Below are 19,967 nucleotides of genomic sequence, written 5' to 3' on the forward strand. Positions count from 1 at the left end.
GGAAATGAAGCAAAAAATTGTCATTCAAAATCCCTCACACAACTCGCCACACCACAGGTGTGTTTGGATATGTCTGGCACAAAGCTTTGATTTCCACATTACCATCCTACAGTAACCTCTTCTCAAGTTTCCTTTCTGACAGTTTCATTGCTGTTGTAGTAGTTGGTCACTGTTTACCTCCTAGGTCTATTAACATTGGTGCTCTTCAGAATTCTGTCCTGTCATCAATGATCTTTTAAACTAAACTTCTTGTCCTATCCACTCCTACATTGATAATACCACACTGCACTTTTCCACGTCTTTTTATAGACATCCAACCATTTAGAAATTAAACAGCTCGTGAAGAGAAGCCAGAAAACACTTGACTTACGATCTCTCTAAAATTTTTTAATGGGGCTGAACAAACTTAATATTGCTCAATGCCTATTCCTCTATTTATCAGCTTGACACAATCTTCCAGATAACTATACCCTCTTCTTCAATGACAAAACTGTTCACCTCTTCTATGCTGAAACATTCTCAGTCTATCTTTTATTATACTGGAAATTTCAAAACTCATCTCTAGCTAAGAGCTTTGAAGTCAGGCATTCCAAGTCATCTCTGCCAGTTTTCTTCTGCTGCTAACTTTGTACAGGGGCCTTATCCATCCATGTGTTGAGTACACTTCACATGTATGGGGGCGTTCCACTCTTACTGCTCTTCTAGACAGGTTTGAATTAAAAGCACTTTGTCTTATCACCTCTGCTCTAACCAACTGTCTTCAGCCTCTTATCACCACAATGCTGCATCTCTTGCTATCTCCTACCACTATTTTCATGTTAATTGCTCTTCTGATTTTGCTAACTGCATGCCTTCCCTCCTCTAGCAGCCTTGCTGCACAACGCTTTCTACTTTCTCTCACTAGGATTTCGTCCACCTCTCTAATGCAAGAGTTAACCAGTATTCTCAGTCATTCATCCCTTTTTCTGATAATCTCTGCCTGCTTCTGTATCAATTTCCTATGACTTGAACTCTTTCTGGAAGGAGATTTCAAGACTTATCCTCCAATTTTTTATGATAATTTTTTACCTGTCTAGGGAATGGTGCCCCAGTGGGTCTTTTTTATTATTATTTTTTGTTGCCCTTGGCCACCAATACCCCTCTTACATAAAAAAAAAAAGAAAAAAGAAATAAAGAAATTCTTGGCAGTGAAACACTTCCCACTTACACCTTTCTATTTTTTTCTTCATTTTCCTGATCTTCACAAAGTGCATTGTGCTCCAATTGTGCTCCAAACCTGGGGCCTGTAGATACATCCTAAATCTTGACTGGTGCTGTTTGTACCTGATGGGCACTTGGGCAACCAGGGATTGCTTCAGGTTTTTCTTCATTAGTCCTGTCACCCCGCCACCAATGGTATTACATCTGTATCTTATGTTGACCATATTTGTAGGTCATTTTTCAGATCTTGATATTTTATGACTTTTCCCTTTCAGTTCTATTGAGGATATTGTCTTTGGGAACTGCAAATCTCTGATCTTGGCTTTCTTCTCTTGTTTGTCCCTGGTAACAATATCAGGTGTTATTACCCTGCCTTCAATATATTTCTCTGCAGAATCTCTTTATCATAAACAAAAATTACTTTTTCATTTGAGACAACTGGTGTTGGTTCATGTTCCTAGATGTTTTCTCACCAATATGGGTGAGGATGTGTCTGATAAGAACCTCTTTTCCCACACTCTAGGCACTGAAATTTTTTGTTTTCTTAATTTTCTTAATTTTGGCTGAGTGTAATGGTCCCCAAACCTGGGGTCTACAGGTACACCATATGCACTGTATTCAAGAGCTCTTTTCAGGATGGTGACCATTCCCTTGATTGCAGCTATTTGTACCTCATAAGCACTTGAATGACCAGAGATTGGTTCTAAGTAGCTCCTCAGGTTTTCTTTATTAGCCTGTTGTCTCCACCACCAGTGGTATTATATCTGTCTTTCCATGACCATGTTTTGTGTCATTTTTTAGGTCTTGAAGTTTAATAATATTCTCCCTTTCAGTTCTATTGAGGTTAATGTCATTAGGGACTGCAGCTCTATGATTTTGGCTGTTTTCTCTTGTTTGTTCCAGATAACAAGCTGGAATCTCTATATTGTTGAAGTTGATTACTTTACTGTTTGAGACAGCTGGTGCTGCTTCATGTTCAGATAATAATAATAATAATAATAATAATAATAATAATATTTATTGGTCACGTAACATACATGAAATTTGTCTTGTGTGTTTTCATAAAAGATTGAATCATTCATACAAGGTCTAAAACTAACAGGTCTTATTAATCTAAAGATTAATCTAAAGATTAATCTAAAAGAATAAAATAATAAAAAATGGAGTACATAAAAAGATAACTGGTAACTGGTTCCCAAGCCTTAGTATAGTTAGCTATGATATGTTTAGAGGGCCACTATTTAAAAATCTGATACTTGCCGGCACAAAGGATTTACACAATCTGGCTGTTCTACATTTTGATGATCTCAGCCTTTTCCCTGAGGGTAACTTTTGGTAATGGCCGTTCAGTGGATGTGTTACGTCATTGATAATTACTTCGAATCTTTGTAGAGAGAACTTTCTGTATATATCCATCAATGAATTGATATTTTTTACACCTAATTTTGCACAGTTTTTGATTAATCGGGTTAGTTTATTTTTAGAATCAGAGCTACAATTACCATACCAACATGTGATGGAAAATGAAATGACTGACTGCACTACTGCTGTATAGAATAACTCCATAATTTTAGTGTCAATCTTAATTTTCTTAAGTTTCCTCATGAAATACATTCTAGAATTAACTTTTTTATATATTGCCTCGACATTACTATTAAAACTGAACCCATTATCTATTACTGTGCCGAGGTATTTGTATTCCTTAACTGTGTCAACGAGTTCTCCGTTTATGTACAGCGGCTGTTGGGCAACTGGCAAAGTGCTGAAATCTATTACCATTTCCTTTGTTTTCTTAACATTAAGTTCAAGGTAGTTTTCCTTACACCACTTGTGAAAACATTCCACTTCCCTCCGATACACATTGTCATCGTTGATACAAAGGCTGACAAGAGCAGTGTCGTCTGCATATTTAAAAAGCTGGCAATCATTGGTCTGACATCGACAGATGTTATCCTTTACATCTATTTCTAGTTCTCTGCATGTTTTCCAGTGCAAGTACTTGCAGGCTTTGTTGTGGCAGTATGTGTAGTATCTATCTGCTAAGAGTCCAGCAGCCTGAGACTAGATTTGCATTTGTTATCTTGTGAAATTCTGGCTATTTTTTTTTTTTTTTTTTTACTGTTAGTTAAAAGGCTGCAGTCTTGTACCTCTACTATAGTTCTCTCCCCATCAAATCCCAGCTCTTCATTCTTTCCCTGTATGAGGCCAGCACATCTTACATCCCATATCCTGGTCACCAAAAAATGAAATTTTCATTTTTGTTCCAATATAATTCACTGTTCCCAAATACGGAAAAAAAAAAAAAAAATTTATTTGAAATTCAAAATCACCATTTCTAAATGTCCCACTAAGGTTCTGAACTTGCCTTGCTCAGTGATCCTGCCAGATATACGATTTCAAGTCATGCAACTTTATTTATTTATTTTTATTTTATTTTTTTTATTTATTTATTTTTTTTTTTTGCATCATTTTCTGCTCATTCATCTAGATAATAGTCTACAGTATAAATGTTCATACTAACTGCCTATTCATAAAGATTGAGGCTTGTTTTCATGAATAAATAATTCTTTTTTCAACAGTTGACCAATTTTCTTTTTCAGACCTTCCTGTACAAATTTGACTGCTGGCATTTGTTGTTAATTTCTATTTTTCTTTTTGATGGTTTCTGTCCATGGGGTCCCCTCATGTTCTCTGGGCTCTTCACACAGCATCCCTCAGCTGCTTTTTTCTCAGCTGGGTGGGTCTTGTGTTTCAATGAGGTCTTAACTATTTCTATACACTACCCCTGGGTTTTCTGCAAACTACCTGTTGATCTTTCTGGCATATATTTTCTTCTCTTTATTCCTTATTTGTGCTGCCAAGGCTTTAACTAGGGCTTGATGTCCTGCTAGTTTTCCACCCAAATTGTTGTTGCTTATGCTGTATCTTCTTGTTATTTGCTTTATTTTCTTGAGGAGGTTTCCTGTGTGGTTTTGGTCTTGCATGAAGGTTGTTATTTATGAGATCTCTTAGATGACTGATCTTATACTGCAGTTTCTTTTTCCAATGTGGTACAGTGCATATCCTCCTATTTCTGTTTCCTTCTCTTTTCTTGTACTCTGGGATGATATCAGTGTGTGCCAACCAAGCAGCCCCGTTGTTTGCACAGTTTATTTAGTGTGGCACTTTCTGGGACGAGTCTAGTTAAGCCAATGTTGATCTTTTCTAACAGTGCTTTGAACTTTTTTTTTCCTTAAATCTGATTAATTTAGGGTGTTCTTCCATGTTCATTCTACTTGTTCCCTCAGTCTTGTTAGCCAGTTCTTCTTCCAGGTCCTGCTATTCTGGGTTTATTTCCATCTGCCTTCCATTTGCTGATTGTGGTGGTGTGTGGCTCATGTTCCTGCATAGTCTCTCAGGGCTTTTTGATTGTTCTGAATTAGAATTGGAATGTGATGGTTGGATATTTGGGGGTTCAGCTGAAGCTCTTCCAAATGGTTGTCTCAGGTTTGTATTTGGTGGTGGAGGTCTTGGCAGCTCTGGCACTTCAGCTTTCATTGCTTCTATTTCTTCATTTGTGAAATGCTTTTGAGTGAGAATGTTCTGGTTCAGGATGATAAATTTGCTTCCTGCTATGCCTATTTTGTCTGGACAGTGGAGGTTGAATATCTTCTGCCATTCTCTACATATATTTCTGGTTAGTATATATGGTCTTAGCATATTCAGTTGTCATAATAATATTTTTTTCCTGCATTTTCCATAGACCTCTTCCATATTCTTGTTGTTTTCCATCTTTTATCTCCTTAAAGTCACTTACTGCCTCTCTTTGGGCTTCTTCCTTAATACTTTGTATTTCTTCTGCTAATAGATGCTGTGAGATTTGAGAGGCAATTGATGTTAATTGAACAGTTGTGGTGGCTTCTTTCTTCTCCACTAATAAATCTGCATATCTTATTTTTTCCTCAAATAGTGCTTTCTTTTTTTCTGTCCCCCACTTCTCAAACATTGAGTTGGCAAAGCAGTAAAAGATCTTTTCTCTTCAATGGATTTTACTGTGATGTGTTTTTTGCCAATTTCTCTTGGTTTACTGGTGGTCTAGTTGCAGGGGTCCAAGGCCAAAGCTGTGGTAGCCTGATGGGGTTGTCAACTGAATGCTGGGTGGGAAGGGACTTCTCCCTGTAGCACTGGTGGAGGGTACGCCATCACTCTCCTCACATGTCCTGGTACTGAAATGTGATTTGAGAATCCTTTTATCCTGGGCATCATTCAGCCAGCATATGTTAGCCTTCTGTAACTTTTCCATGTTGAGATTTGTGGACTGTTGGTTGGGATTTGTTTATTGGAAACATCCTCATAGTGTGGGTGAAAATATATCTGTTAGGATTACTTTTTGAAGCAAATGCTTTCCCAAAGAGACCACACCTATGGTTTCTGTCATTAGTGTTGGTAACAATGTTCACTGAGGTTAATGAGGCTACTCCCCCTTCTTGGCCTTGTCTTGTTGGCACAAGAGAGAAGGTATCTTTGTAACAGCTTATTTAGAGGAGCACCCTTTCTTGCAGTAATTACAAGTGCAGATCCTTGCACCTGGAACTACCTGGTGCTTTTGGCTGTTACTGGTGCTGCCTGCCCTCACATCCTCCATTGCAGCACTGCTTGTGGAAGTGGCCAGTCCTGCAGCAACTTCTGGGCCACACTGAGGATGTACAGAGGGAGTCCTGGGGCTGGACACTGACTTAGCACCTGTAACAGTGAAGGCCATCATCATACAAGCGGTGAGGGGTTTCTGCTACAGTTTCAACCTAAGCAGGTCCAGCACAAAATAAAAGATTCTGTTTAGTCCATGACAACCATAAAAATTCTCACAATACAAGTGTACTGTATTATATACAAGGATACACACCTTGCACTGACAACTTTCATTCTAATGTGGAAACTAACACCTTGGCAGCCCTCCACCACTTTCCATATCTCCTGCACAGCTAGAGCTGACAGCTTGTCATCAGGCTAGTACACAAATGGAAATAAAAGTTCTTAAAACAGCAAAAAGGGATAAATAAAATTTGGTGCCATCTAGAGGAATTCGGTGGCTAGAAATGGTGAAGACTTTCAAATTTTTCTTGAAAACAAGAAACTGTATTCATTGTTCTTACTATACTGTTTGCTCTTTAACAAAGTGCTTTATTTTATACTAAAGCAATATGATCATGGATAAACAAGCCATGTGGAAGATAGAGTGCATTATGGTTCTTTCTTCACGTTTAATTCTGCTGTGATCTCTGGCTATACCACATGCGGAAAACTGACCTCACTGACTTCACACACCTAAGTATATATATATATATATATATATATATATATATATATATATATATATATATATATATATATATATATATATATATATATATATATATATATATATATATATAGTGGTACCTTGACTTACAAGTGCCCCAACTTACAAGTTTTTCAAGATACAAGCTGTCACTTGAACAATTTTTTGCTTTAAGCTGCAAGCCAAAATCTGAGATGTAAGCGAGCTTCAGCTACGCTGCTGCTAGTTGGCACACCAAGCACCACAACATCTGCCCAGCATTTCTCATCTTGCTTGTTCACTTCGTGTGTTTTTAGATGTTTGTTATTTATAAATACATTTTCTTACAGTAAACCCTTGATATAATGAACACATATGGGGCAATAAGAAAAGGAAGGAAGGAAGGAAGGAAGGAAGGAAGGAAGGAAGAAATGAAGGAAGGAAGAAATGAAGGAAGGAAGGAAGGAAGGAAGGAAGGAAGGAAGGAAGGAAGAGAGAGAGAGAGAGAGAGAGAGAGAGAGAGAGAGAGAGAGAGAGAGAGAGAGAGAGAGAGAGAGAGAGAGAGAGAGAGAGAGAGAGAGAGAGAGAGAAATTGTGGCTATGTGACAACCAATTAGTGACCCTGACAGTACCCAATGATTTGACACTCATTCCCCCCCCCCTCTCTCTCTCTCTCTCTCTCTCTCTCTCTCTCTCTCTCTCTCTCTCTCTCTCTCTCTCTCTCTCTCTCTCTCTCTCTCTCTCTCTCTCTTTCTCTTTCAGATAATTAACACACACACACACACACACACACACACACACACACACACACACACACACACACACTATGCTACGTCCCAGACTGGAATATGCAGCAGTGGTGTGGTCTCCGCATATGAAGAAAAATATAAAGAAGTTGGAAAGAATTCAGAGGGCAGCTATAAGGATGGTACCAGAGCTGAAAGACCTAACATACGAAGAGAGATTGAAGGAAATGGGATTGCCAGCTTTGCAAGTTAAAAGAGGAAGAGGAGATCTAATGACAATGTATAATATAGTTAACCACATCGAGAAGATAGACAAGCAGGATCTGGTGTTGCTGGAAGGAGATGAAGCTGGACAGATGAGAGGGCACTCAAAGAAAATCAGGAAGAGTCAGTGTTTGTGGGACATCAAGAAGTACTGTTTTCCACATAAAACTGTGGGTATCTGGAATGGTCTAAATGAGGAGGTTGTTACAGCACCAAATGTGCATAAATTTAAGGAAGTTCTGGATAAATACAGATATGGAGACAGGACACTAGGTAAATACACACACACACACACAGCTTGCTGAGAGGAAGAAAAGTACCAAGGGAATGGAAAAGAGCTAACATAGTCCCAATATACAAAGGGGGAAATAAAATGGAACCATTAAATTACAGACCAGTGTCACTAACAAGTATTGTAAGCAAGCTTTGTGAAGTAGTAATTAAAGATAGATGGGTGCAATATTTAAAAGATGAAAAGATAATTACAGAAAAGCAATTTGAATTCAGAAAGAGGGAGATCCTGTGTCACAAATCTACTGAGCTTCTATACAAGAGTAATAGATGGAGTGCAAGAGAGGGTCAGATGGGTTGATGTGATATGCCTGGATCTCAAAAAAGCATCTGATAAAGATCCCCACAAAAGCCTGATGTGGAAGTTAGAGAATGGAAGAGGACTAAAGGGAGCAACACTGAGATGGATGGAGGATTATTTACAAGAGAGGGAAATGAGAACAGTAATCAGAAATGCTAATTCAAGATGGTGTAAAGTAACAAGTAGGATACCACATGGATCTGTGTTGGCACCTATTATGTTCCAAATATATGAGTGGCCATGAATCCAAACCAGGTTAAGCTCCAAATTTAGCAATTTTTATTTTATGCTAAATATCACTATTATAACCTTCTAGTTGTCTCTGGTAGATCTATATGCTTTTCGGCACTAGAAATATAATTAAACTCTCTTAAAGAGAGGTACTATTCTTAACCAAGTGCTCAAACGCGGGAGCACCGTCAGTAAAAACTCCTCATCTTCATTTGCAGATCTGCATACATTGGTTTGCAGGAACCTAACATGAGGGGTTGTTGCACACTAATTAATTAAGCAAATTATCATCTTTGAGCTTTTCTATTTGTAAATTCCACGAAGTTATTGATTTTACGTTATTTTAACTAACAAACCAAACTAACATAGCCATTCTTGAGATAGCTGTTTGCTATACCACTTCCTTTTTGAGTGATATTTAAAATATGCTGGAGAAGTTTTAAGTATCTATCATAATTACAAAGTCAAATGTGGAATCCTTAAAGAGATGGGGACATCATCCAGACAATATATTCTGGTAGCCCCAACATGTTCCCATTCAACAGCATGCCTCTGGAATCGAAGAACCACACACTGGTGCACAGACTCTTGAATACATGAGGTATTTACCTAGTTGTATTTACCTAGTTGTGCTTTATGGAAAAAAGAGCTATGCTTGTGTTGTCCCATCTCCATATCTTTTAATATCCAACTTAGGCTTGAATCCATGTATACTTTCTGCATTTACTATCTCCTCATCCAGACTGTTCCATACATCAATACTTCTATATGGGAAACTATACTTTTTCATGTCTCTTCTACAAGCACTCCTCTTCAGCTTCTTTCCATGTCCTCTAGTGTCCCGTGTATCCCAGACCATTAAGTTGCTCTGGTCCACCTCCTCTACTCCCTCATATGCTTTATATATCACAATCAAGTCTCCCCTTTCTCTCCTCTTTTCCAACATTGGTAGATGTATCCTTGCCAGTCTCTCTTCACATGACAAGTCCCTGATACTTGGTACCATCTTCGTAGCTGCTCTCTGAACTCTCTCCAACTTCCTTATATCCTTTTTCTTATATGGCGACGACACTACTGCTGCATATTCTAGTCTAGGTCTTATCAGCGACACAATCATCTTCCTGACCATCTCTTCATCCATATATGCAAAGGCCTACCTTATTCTTCTCAACAAGTTATAGGTTTCTCCTGTAATTTTGCTAATGTGTCTCTCTGGGGTCAGGTTCCTAGTCACTCTAACACCGAGATCCTTTTCCTCTTCTGCTCCACTCAACCTTACACCATTCAACACATAATTTCCTTTTACTCTTCTTGTACTTTTTCTAAATTCTATTACTTTACACTTCTTTAAATTAAATTCCATTTCCCATCTATAACTCCACTCTGATATCTTGTTCAGGTCTTCTTGTAACATTCCAGTCCTCTGCACTCTCAACTTTCTTCAGCAATTTTGTATCATCCACAAAAAGGCTCATGTAGCTGTTCACACTCTCCATCATATCATTTATATAAACTGCAAACATGATTGGTGCAAGTACTGAGCCTTGGGGTACTCCACTTATGACTTCCCTCCATGATGATTTTTGGTCTTTCACCACCATTCTCATTTCTCTGTTTCCCAAGAAATTTTCCATCTATCTCAGCAGGCCCCCCCTTAGCCAACCATTATGCTTCAACTTCCACAATAATTTCCTGTGTGGCACTTTATCAAAGGCCTTCTTCAGGTCTAAATAAACACAATCTGTCCATCCATCTCTTTCTTGCATTATATCCACCACTCTAGAATAAAAACTCAATAAGTTTGTAACACATGATCTCCCTCTCCTAAATCCAAATTGTTGCTTTATTATCACTTCATTTCCTTCTAGGTACTGCATCCATTTATCCTTCACCAATCTTTCACACATTTTGCACACCACACTTGTTGGAGATGCAGGTCTATTGTTTAAGGGCTCCTCTTTACTACCACCTTTGTAGATTGGCACTATGTTGGCTCTCTTCCATTCAATTGGGACTCTACTTTCAATTTGGGAGCTCTCAGTAATATTATGTATTACCCATGTCAACTGCTTATTGTACTCTTTTAGTATCCATCCTGACACTCCATCACGTCCAGGGGCCTTCCTAACGTCTAGTCCCTCCATCTGTTTCTGGACATCCTCTTCAGTCACTTGGATTTCCCCCAGTCCCATTTCCTCACTCATCTCACTCTGCCACACAAATGTTCTCTCTTTTGTGAATACTGATTGAAAGCTCCTGTTCATTATCTCTGCCAATTCAGCCGGATCCTCACACATTTGACCATTCACCTTCAATCTGCTTATTCCTTCTCTATTTTTCATTTTGCTGTTCACATATCTGAAGAATAGTTTTGGTTCCTCTTTGCATTTGTCCATAACATCTTTTTCATAATTATTCCTTTCTTCTCTAATAACCCCTACATATTAATTTCTTGTAGTTGCGTAGTTTTGCCATAGCTCCTGCGTATTTTTACTCCACCATCTATTCCATGCCGTTTCCCTCTCCTCCCTAGCTATTTCACATCTTCTATTATACCAATTTTATATCTTCTCTTTGTCTCTACTTTCAGTACATATCTTTTCACTCCCTCTTCATAAATATTGATGAAAGCTTCCCACTTCTTTTGCACATTACTTGCTGTGATAAGTGTACTCCAGTCCACTTCACCAAAGTATCTCCTCATTTATTCAAAATTTGACTTACCTTAATTAAATCTTTCACTATTATAATCTTCACATCTACTTTCCTCTCTTTTTTCCTTAATACAGAACCTTATCATGACATGGTCGCTTTTTCCTAGTAGACAATTATAGTTCATGTCTTCTATAATATCTGCTTCTTTTGATAATACCAAATCAAGTCTTGATGGCTCCTCCCCTGTATCTAGTGTTTTCCTCAACCCACTGTGTCATAATATTGTTCATTGCCAGTTTCAGAACCTTATCTCCCCATGAGTCTTCTCCTCCTCTTGTGTTTCACTCCTCCCAATTTATCTCTTTACAATTAAAATCTCCCATTATAACAATTTTGTTGTTTTCTTTAATTTTTTTTACAAGCCATTCTTTTGTCTCACTCAGCAACTGTTCATGCTCTTGTCTATTCCAGGTCTTTGTTTTTGGTGGGACATACACCACTGTGACATATCGTATTCCTCTTCTTCCATTTATTAGTTGTAAGTTTAGGCCTTCCACCAAGCCTTCTGCCTTTTCCACACTCTCCACCCTGATACCCTTTTTAACAAGCATCATCACTCCTTCTCCTCCTTTTCCACATCTGTTTCTTATCCACATATTGTACTTTCACCCTCCTAAATTTGGTGTCTCTGAATCTCTTAGTTTAGTTTCTACCATTGCCATGATGTCTGGTTCATTTGCTTTTATAAATTCATTCACTTCATCCATAACTGAAACTAAACCATCCACATTAATGTATGCCACTGTCCATGTCCCTCCCTCTCTTACAGCTGTACCTCTGCACACTTCACTCTTCGCAGGTACCACTTCGTCAACCTTAGGTCCAGGTGTGATGATGTGTGTGATGTTGTGCACTTTTCCGCCAATAACTAATTACTTCTTTATTTTTGGTCAATGCCAAGACAACATGTTACTCTGTAGACAGAACAGAATCACTTCAGATAGGTGGTGGACTTTAGTTTCAACATAGCAAGTGGAGTAACTGTGAATACAATTTTTGGAATTTAATTTTAAAATTCCATTCACAACACCAGTAGCAGTTAATGATTATGATACGTCATTCTTACTTTGCCGTTTAACACTAACATGATGATATAGTATACTTATTGTAGTGTATGTCTGTAAAAGTTTCAGACAGCAACTTTCTATAGTTAACTCACAAATCCATGCAGAAAACAGAGATGCCTCCCAGAGCCTAAGTCCACAAATTGTGTGCACAGTACAGTTCCTTTTATACACTGAACCCTGGAACACTTCCTATGTGCCTCAGGAAATAGTTCATATTTGATAGAAATATATACTGTATTTTGATGGCTCATAAGATGCACGGGCTCATAAGACGCACCCAGTTTTTGGCAGACATTGAAATGAAAAAGATAAATCAGTGGATTTAAGCTCTGAATATGAAGTGAAGGATTTCACCTGGACATTTGAAGACTCTCACATGCATTTAGATCATTATTAGATCCCAATATTTTGCATTTAAAAACTTTGATATTTTCTAATAGCCTACATATCAATCCTGTTGTGAGATGTAAACATGTACCTGGCACATGGTGTCAGCAATGACTGTGAGAGACTACAGGGAAAATAAAGTTTGTTCATAAGAATGTTAAAAGATAGGTGCAATTTTAATTGTATGAAAGTGTGTCTTACCTCAAGGAGTAACGGCATCATACTGTAAAGAACGCAGTGAAGCTTGCCCATGTCACCAGGTTCAGCGCATAACCAACCATGTGTTTGTTTTGGTACGTGCAATGCGTGGTGCATGGTCACTTAGGCAAATTCTTCCTGACTGGTGTCATTCTATGTGACCTATTACATATATATATATATATATATATATATATATATATATATATATATATATATATATATATATATATATATATATATATATAGTATGACCTATTATATATTGTTACCTTGAAAGAGAGAGTTGTTTTGTGGTGTAGTACCAATCGTCACTTTGTTTACATGTGCGAAGGTGTCTGGGGTTTGATTTTAAAGTCTCTGTTGCCATAGACTTATCACCAACCACTGCCTCAGTGCTGAACCTTGGCCTCATAGGGCACATGCTCATTTCCTAAGACTTCTTTTTGGAGAAAAGGTGCGTCTTATAAGACATCAAATACAGTAAGTTTTTTTTTTGTCCATACACAAGCTCAGTTTGTTCATTGTATCAAAACTATTGAACAAAAAGCATTCTATTAAGAAAATTTTATTATGTGGCACATCTTATTTGCGAGACATATAAAGAACACTATGAGAGTATTATTCCACACTGTCCGGTGACGGAGGGCATCACGACACCATCATGCCAGTGTGACTTCAGCTGTCATCGTGGAAAGTTTTCAAGATTGTGATCTACATTTGTTGTTAAACCTTTCAAAATGGCAGCTTTTATCTTAACAACCTTGAAGTTTGACACTATTTCCTCTCTTGGTGAGTGTTAATGTGTCTTATTTATTATTGTATGACAATTTCAGATGCTGGCCAAGAGGGACAGTGCATGAATGCCATGGTACAGATTGGTTAGGTTAGGTAATGGTAGATCTGGTTGGATATTCTTAGGTTAGTTTAGGTTGGGTAATGCTAGGTTAGGTTAGTGTTCTTGAGGGGGGATCCAAGGGAACAAAGTCCCCCGGTGAGGTTTAGGTAATTGTTACTGTACGTAAAGCGTATGTACCTCACGTCATTATTCCTCGGTAATCATAGGTGAAATGTTCAATAGTTTTCTATTTGCATGAAGACGTGTAATATGTGTAAGTATCAGTATTCAATGCTATATTAAGCACCAAACCGATGCTCACTTGTTAGTAAAGTGTGGTTAACCCACTGGTCGCCTGTGGGCATCACTAACAGCCAAATCGCACTCAGACAATGATGGGCAGGAAGGTGACTGAGGTAAGTACTTTAATTTTGTAGTAAAAACTAATTGTCATAATGCCAAGTTGGTTGCATGTATTGTTAATGAATACAGTAATATGTTGAATGTTTCTTTTAAGAAATTGAGACTGAGAACTTGTTCGCAGTTCTTATGGTCATGCCTACCTCATTAATAAATGTCACAGAGAGAGAGAACTGCCTTTCCTCGACCCTACGATGATGGGTGTGATCAGTAAAACAGATCACCTGGGAGCTAATGAAGACCTGCCAGTGCGGCTACAGTGAAAACTCGATCCCACAAGTAAGAACTCGCCCCACAAGCAAGAAACTGGCTCCACATGAGACTGTAGCAAGAGTGAGTGAGTGAGGGGATGCTGACATAAGCCTATAGGTTGACCTCTGAAGCCCCAGGGTTAGCTCTACCCTTGACGACAACCACTCCCTTCTACCCACAGTGCCTTGCCACCATTTTTGTAGCACCCATGGTCACAGGCAAGAAGGTATAATAGTATGTATGTGCACTGAACTGAGTAGCCTAAGTGAACGAAAATTACCCACAGTTAGCTAGTATTAGAGTGGTAATTTAATTGCTCTTTCAGTGTTTCAGTATTGACACAATCAAGTTGTTAGATATGTCTGATACTGAGGAAATTAATGCCGTAGATGGTCTTAGAGAAGGTGAGGATGAGCAAGTGGACAAGGGTCACACTTATAATGAAGAAGTTAGTGTCAGGGGACGAGTACTGACCGACAAAGGAAGGGAACATCAAGTCAGTGTAACCAAGGGAAGAGCAGAGTCCTGTAGGTGTAAATGGAGCAGTGTTACCAGCAAAATTAAGAAAGGACTAAACATTGTAATTAGCCCCTTTGAATTAGAGCCCAAGTCAAATGAAGCAATAGAGGCATTTCATCAGTATTATGTGGAATACACAAAACTGGTGGAACTAGAGCCAGAAAGCTCAGAGCAGCCACATGAAGAGCTGGAATACAACCAACAAGTTCACCATGAAATATTAGAAAGTATAGAATGTAAAACAAAAGAGTTAGAGTGACAAAAGATCAATTTGTCCTACCAAATGATCTAGACATTCTAGAGTCTCATCTACTTCATCATGCTCATCAGCACAAAGAAAGCAAGAAGCAACAGCAAAGGTAGCCAGACTTAGAAAGGAAATGGAATATCATGATAGTTTAGCAGAGGCATAAGTTATGTTAGCTAAGACAAAAGCAGAGGCAGAAGCAATGTTCTCAAAGAAAAAGAGAGAGACAGATTAAGCAGTCACTAGTGCAGAACTTAATGCTCTTAGCTTAGTTGAAGAAGAAGTAAAAATGCTTCCAGGTGATGATGAAAGTGTAGGGAAGCAAAGTTATCTTTAACAATACATAGTCACAAAATTAAATGAAAGCACAAGCAGTTGCAAATCAACAAAGTGACAATGCCATGCCTCACAAATATGTTACATTCATGACCTACAGGAACCTACCTCTTGCAATAGAGATAATGAATTGATGACAAATGAAGTAGATGGACAAATAGTTAGTGAACCTCAAGCAATGAATCTCAACCATACAGCTCAAAGTTTTGTACCAAGTTCTTGTAAACATACTCATAATGTCAACATGCCTAATAATGTGAGACAGAATTGTAAAGCTTTTCCCCATCCTGGGGGGAACTTTTGCAATTAACATACCTGATCCCAAGTGGAGCCTCCCTCCAATAGAACCTAACATTTTTGGTGGAGAACCCATGGAGTTTCCAAGTTGAATGAAAAACTTTGAAAATTTACATAGAATCTAGAACTTCTATTAGTAGAGAGAGACTTGCCTACTTAAACAAGTATACAACTGGTGAGGCAAAGGATGCTATTAAAATCTTAATGCACTTTAACTCTGATGCTGCCTATGGGCAAGCAAAGAAAATTCTTAGGGAGAGATTTGGAAATAAAAGCATCATAGCTGATGCTTACACAAAAGTTAATGAATTGGCTACCAATCTCTCCGCATAATGGTCCAGCACTAACAGCATTCTCAGATTTTTTGAAGTGCTGTCTAGCTGCAATGAAACACACTTCTCGTTTGTCATTGCTGAATGACCCTAGAGAGCAGAGAAAGGTGCTAGCAAAACTCCCTGATCATATTGTTCATGACTAGAGAAAGCAAGTAATGACATATCTTGATATTAACAGTAATAGCAGCACTCCTAGTAGTGATGAAGAGCACCACCCACCCTTTGAAATGTTATGTAAATTTATCCAGAAGGAAGCAAAAGGAGAAAGCAATCTCTGTTTCCTGGGATTCAGTAAATAGGGAAGTAAATGATTGGATCAAAAGCACAAACAAAAGCAGCCAAATGGAAACTAAAGGAATCAAACACCATGACAAAGAATAGAGGGAGTACACTTTCATGGCTAAATCAATTGAGGAAAAACCAATGTGCTCATTCCAAAGTAAAGTTAGTGTACAAGCCAACAAACAGTATCCCAAGGACCAGGAAAGGAAAGGACGGTTCTGTTACTACAATGCAAAGGATCATGTTTTAGATGATTGAAATTTGACTGTAATACTAGGTACACATTTGCTAAAAAAAGATGGTTATGTACAGGGTGTTTAAAAATGGGTCACAAGGGAAAGGATTGTAGAAGGAAAGTTTGTAAAGTATGTCAGAGATACCATCCCACAGCTCTTCACAATGATGACATGACAAGAACTGAGAGCCAAAGAGTGCCAGAACAAGCAACTTAGCCTAAAAGTGATAAACCCACAACAGTAGAACATAAGAACATAAGAAATAAGAGAAGCTACAAGAAGCCACCAGGCTTACACGTGGCAGTCCCTGTACAAAACATATCCACCTATTTCAACCTATCATCCCCATCCATAAACGTGTTTAATCTTCTCTTAAAGCTCCCTAATGTCCTAGCACTAACAACATGATTACTGAGTCCATTCCACTCATCTACCACTATTTGAGAACCATTTTCTTAATATCTCTTTCCTGAACCTAAATTTTTCAAGCTTGAACCCATTATTTCTTGTTCTATCCTGGTTGCTGATCCTAAGAATTTTGCTTACAACCCCCTTGTTATACCTCTTAATCCACTTAAAGACTTCTATCAGGTCCCCTCTTAACCTATGTGTCTCTAAAGAATATAAGTTTAACAGCTTCAATCTCGCCTCATAAGGAATACTCCTCATCCCCTGTATCCTTTTAGTCATTCTCCTCTGTACTGATTCTGATAGACCTATATCTTTTCTGTAATGTGGGGACCAAAACTGCACAGCGTAGTCTAGATGAGCTCTGACCAGCACCAAATATAACTTTAATATTACTTTGGGCCTTCTACTTTTAACACTCTTAAAAATTAATCCTAATATCCTATTTGCCCTGTTTCTGGCCTCTATGCATTGTTTTCCTAGATGGAGTTCAGAGCTAACTATAACTCTAAATCTTTCCTGTACCCTGTATCTACCAGAGTTTTGTTGTTTAATGTGTACCTACTGTGTAGGTTTCCTCCACCTACGCTAAGTACTTTGTATTTGTTGATATTAAACTGCATTTGCCATCTGTCCATCCATTCATTCATCCTATCTAAATCTGCCTGCAAGGCGATGGCATCCAATTCTGACTTAATTAATCTACTTATCTTTGTGTTATCTGCAAATTTACTAACATCACTACTAATTCCACCATCCAAATCATTGACATATATGAAAAACAACAATGGCCCTAATACTGATCCCTATGGCACCTCACTAATTACATGACCCCACTTGGATTTAGAGCCATTTATTACAACTCTTTGTCACCTGTCACTTAGCCATGACCTTATCCAGCCTAACACCGTCCCATCTATCCCATGTGCCCTAACCTTTCTCAGGAGCCTCTGATGTCAAAAGCTTTACTAAAGTTCAGATATAAGATGTCATAACTATCACCATTATCTACTGCTTCATACACTTTACTGTAAAAACTTAACAAGTTCGTCAGGCAAGACTTCCCTTTCGTGAAGCCATGCTGTGACTGATTTATCAAGTTATGTTTGTCTAAATGCTCCCTAATGTTCCTCACTATTATTGACTCCAATATTTTACCCACAACTGAAGTTAAGCTGACAGGTCTATAATTAGACCGTAAAGTTTTATCTCCTTTCTTAAAGATGGGTACTACATTAGCATGCCTCCACATTACTGGTACCTCACCTGACTCAAGTGATTTCCTAAAGATAGAAACTAACAGCTCATTAATAACCTCTTTACATTCCTTAAGTACTCAGGGATATATTTCATCTGGTCCTGTTGTCTTGAATTTTTTTAGCCTATCTATCTCCTGTTCCACTATCTCCTTAGTTATGGAAATATCTCAGTTTCTCATTCTCATCTACTCTAAACATCTGTTCACTATTTGGCATATCCTGCATGTTTTCCTGAGTGAAGACAGTTAAAAAAACTCATTCAGAATTTAGTTAGTAGCAAATAAACTCAAAGTGACAGAATCAGTGACACATGACATGGACACCATGATAGTTCCTGTATGATTACATCATGTTAGTAATGATGAGAATAAAGTTTTAGTGTATGCCCTGCTGGATGAGCAGTCCCATGCTTCATTCATCAAGGAAAGCACTCTGAATAAATTGAGAGTTAGTGGCCCACCATTATCCCTTAATATTCACACAATAAATGAAAAACAAATCACTGATTTTACCAAAATTCATGGGCTTAAAGTGAGAGGTTATAATGAAGTGGAAATACCAATCCCTTCAGCATATTCAACAGAAAACATTTCAGCTGGATGGAGTCAGATACCAAGGCCCAAGACTGCTTGTAACTGGCCCCACTTAAAGGCAATCTCTGACAAACTAATGAAATATGACCCAAATGTTGACAAAGGACTCCTCATTGGTCTTGATTGTGCAGAAGCCATTATGGCAGAAGAGCAAATAGCAAGTGATAGCAAGAAGCATCCCTATGCTCGTAGGACAGAGCTAGGTCGGGGGATCATTGGTAGAATCTCACCCCATTCAAGTCCATTGGAACATTGGAAGATACAGTGGTAGTCTACAAAACAGTGACACAAGAAGTAGAAATCAATGAAGAAAAGAGAGTTAATTTCTTAGTGGTTTCTACTAAAACCAAAGAGATGATTAATCCTTCTCAAGTGAGAGATATGTTTGAACATGACTTCAGTGATAGAAAGTCAGTTGACACTCCATTCTCATATGAAGATAAAAGGTTTATGAGTAAGATGAAAGGAGGAGTACATCAGCTGAAGGATGGACATTATGAGTTACCCTTTCCTCTTAAAGATGATAATGTCAAGCTTCCAAACAACAAACTATTAGCAGAGCAGAAGGATAATCAACACAAAGGTGATTATAAGATGTTTATGGATGATATAATTACAGAATGTTATGCATGTTATGCAGAAGTTGTACCAACAAAGGATTTAGTTAGGAATGATGGTAAGGTCTGGTGCATTCCACATCATGGAGTCTATCATCCAAGGAAGCCAAAGAAGTTGAGAGTTGTATTTGACTGTAGTGCAAACTACAGGAACCAGTCACTAAACAGTCACCTGTTACAAGGCCCAGACCTTACCAACAAACTTGTCGGAGTGTTGTGTAGGTTTAGGCAAGAACACATTGCAATTCTATGTGATACAGAAGCAATGTACCATCAAGTGAAGGTCATCCCAGAACATAAAGACATGCTAAGATTCCTTTGGTGGAAAAATGGTGACCTTAATAATGAGATAGCTGAATACAGGATGACAGCTCACCTGTTTGGGCTACATCATCTCCAAGTGTAGCTAACTTTGCACTTAAGAAAGCTGCAGATGACTATGGATGTGGATCTCATGCAGCTAAGTTTGTAAGAAGTAACTTTTATGTTGATGATGGTTTGAAGTCAGTAGCTACAATGGATGAAGCTGTCACTCTTATTCAGCAGAGCAAAGAATTATGTTACAAGGGAGGTTTTAACCTTCATAAATTCTTGTCAAACAACAAAGATGTACTAGCTGCAATTTCTCCTCA

At 38.2% G+C, this 19,967-nt stretch overlaps 1 long non-coding RNA gene across 1 annotated transcript in view; it reads right to left on the reverse strand.

Annotated features, from left to right (window-relative positions):
• Positions 1–2,202: 2,202 nt before the first annotated feature.
• The window catches only part of LOC135109026 (uncharacterized), a 35,093-nt gene continuing 17,328 nt past the window's right edge, over positions 2,203–19,967 (reverse strand). The window contains exon 2 of the long non-coding RNA XR_010272548.1: positions 2,203–5,922. This is a non-coding gene — a long non-coding RNA (uncharacterized LOC135109026). The remainder of the gene's footprint in view (positions 5,923–19,967) is intronic.

Source organism: Scylla paramamosain, chromosome 18 (genome assembly GCF_035594125.1).
Source record: "Scylla paramamosain isolate STU-SP2022 chromosome 18, ASM3559412v1, whole genome shotgun sequence".
Classification (NCBI taxonomy): domain Eukaryota; kingdom Metazoa; phylum Arthropoda; class Malacostraca; order Decapoda; family Portunidae; genus Scylla; species Scylla paramamosain.